The sequence below is a fragment of the Homarus americanus genome, unplaced genomic scaffold (assembly GCF_018991925.1).
Source record: "Homarus americanus isolate GMGI-L3 unplaced genomic scaffold, GMGI_Hamer_2.0 scaffold24260, whole genome shotgun sequence".
NCBI lineage: Eukaryota > Metazoa > Arthropoda > Malacostraca > Decapoda > Nephropidae > Homarus > Homarus americanus.
Window position 1 is genome coordinate 3742792 of NW_024721079.1, and position 2943 is coordinate 3745734.

The following is a 2943-nucleotide window of genomic DNA, read 5'->3' on the forward strand; positions in this document are numbered from 1 at the left end:
AGACACGAAAAGGCAGAGAGAAAAGAGAGACACGAAAAGGCAGAGAGAAAGAGTGAAATACAAAAGAAGAGTGAAGGAAGGAAGGAAGGGAGAAACAGAAACGGAAGCAACGGAAGAAGAGGAAGACCAAAAGAGGCGAGATGAAGGAAAGGGGAGAAGGGAAAGGGAGGAGAGAAGAAGAAAAAGAAAGAAAGAAAGAACAGTAATATCTCTCCCTCTGTACCAAGATGTGTATACTGTTGTACTGTGTGTAGGTAGGTGTGTGTGTGTGTGTGGTGACGTACATTAATGGTGATGCTACAACACTTGAGTTATGTCCATTATTGTCTACACACACACACACACACACACACACACACACACACACACAAAGGGAAACTCATTTTATAGGTAAGGTAAGGTGAGGTTTGGTTAGGTTAGGTTAGGTTAGGTTAGGTTAGGTTAGGTTTGGTTTGAGTTGAGTTAGAATAATTTAGGTTAGGTTAGGTTTAAGTTAAGTTAATTTAGGTTGAAGTTAGGTTAGGTTAGGTTATAATTTATCGAGCGTATTATGCACAAAATTATATACTTCATTTAGTAAATATACCTGAACATACAGCCATTATACAGTACTTATTATATTACGTGTATTGAGCCATTGTTAATGATGATAGGTGTTTGTACAGTGCCATTTAATAAGCGTCACTCTGTTAAGTAGGTTCTATTATCGTGGCACCTATGTTACCTGTGGCACTTAGGGCACCAAAGCCACCTGTGTTACCTGTGCACCGTGTTACCTGTGCACTTATGTTACCTAGGCACCTGTGTTACTTGTGGTACTTGTGTTACCTGTGGCACGTGTGTTACCTGTGGCACTTATGTTACCTGTGGCACCTGTGTTACTTGTGGTACTTGTGTTACCTGTGGCACCTGTGCTACTTGTGGTACTTGTGTTACCCAGGCACCTGTGTTACTTGTGGTACTTGTTACCTGTGGCACTTGTGTTACCTGTGCACTTGTTACCTGTGGCACCTAATACATGTGGCACCGTACTTTAGGTACTTGTTACCTGTGGCACTTGTGTTACCTGTGGCACTTATGTTACCTGTGGCACCTGTGTTACTTGTGGTACTTGTGTTACCTGTGGCACTTGTGTTACCTGTGGCACTTGTGTTACCTAGGCACCTATGTTACATGTGGCACTTGTATTACATATGGCACCTCTGTTACCTGTGGCACTTATGTTACCCAGTCGCGCGTGCCGTCGTGTTCGTGGCATTCGTGTTCCGTCCTTATAGAGTGTACGTGATAACTCCATTCCTCCTCCACCACCATGCACCTCCTCCACCTCCCCTCCACCCCTCCCCCAACCATCCAATCACTTAACCTGAACAAGCAGGTAAGATAATATGAACGTTCGGGGTTATACTGTGTACGACTTCCTCGGAACTTAATCACATATATATATATATATATATATATATATATATATATATATATATATATATATATATATATATATATATATATATATATATATATATATATTAAAGGGTCGTTAATGAGGGGTTAATGATCATTCCCACCATCGTCAGAATTATCCAAATTGGTGAGCGTAAACGGCGATTACTACACATATAATCTTAATTAAATCTAACAAATTATATACATCATATAAAAACACCATAAAATCACTCTCACTCACTCACTCACTCACTCACTCACTGACGGGGAGAGAAATGGATTGACTCCTATACGGTAATCCTGTCAGGGCTCTGGGTCACTAATGTATACCTTACCTGTGAGTTGATTAAAGAAGGTGTGTGTGTGTGTGTCTCTCTCTCTCTCTCTCCACACACACACACACACACACACACACACACACACACACACACACACACACACACACTGTTATCACCTGTGGTCTTAATTATCGTTCTGTAATTGTTGATCACCTTATCACCCTCCACCACCTGGGGAGGTGGGGGTCAACAGCCACGCAGTCATGTTCTCTCCTTCCTCTCTCTCACCTCCTCTATCACCTTCTGCCTCCCATCTCCCTCCTCCCCTCATTAACAGTCATAATTGTGAATGATTAGCGGTGTTACGGTCCTGTGGCACTGATAAGGAGATGTCAGAGTTAACATATAGTGCCTCAATCGTCAGGCACTCTCACCAAACCTGTCGGGAGATAGGCACTAGGGGGGTGATTGACACGGCCTCACCTGTCGGCATTTGTGTGATTTTCATTTCTCTCTTTCATCTATTTCTAGTTCTTTCTTCCTATTCTTTGTTCTAATAATGGAGACAAGAAGGAGGAAGGATGAGACACGAGGAGGAAGGGGAGGAAGAGAGCGAGAGGAAGGAGGGGTAGGAAAAGGAGGAAGGGGAAGGAAGGAAAGGAGGAGGGGGAGAACCGCCTGTAAGGGGAGAGAGAGAGAGGGAGGGATGGAATGGAAGTAGGGAGGGAGGGAGGAAGGGAAGGGAGGGAGGGAGGGAGGGAGGGAGGAAGGAGGGAGGAGGGAGGGAGGGAGGGAAGGAGGGAGGAGGAGGGGAGGAGGAAGGGAGTAGGAGGAGGGAGCTAGGCCATTGTCCACACGGCGGTAATATCAAGGCAGTACACAATAGATAAGGGGACAGTACACCAAATACGTTTATGTAGCCACACACCAGTAAACATCCTGTGGTACACACAAACTTACATTTACACGTATACATTCATTTACTATTACTACTTACTACTAATACTTACACACGAACATTTATACTTACATATTATACTTACACACATGCACTCCCATTTATGTTCTATTCATACACACATACACTTACACATTATACTTACACACAATACTTATACATGTACACTCATACTTACACACTATACTTACACACATACACTCATAGTTAAACTGCACTTACATATATACAGTCACTACTACTACTACTACTACTAACAATACC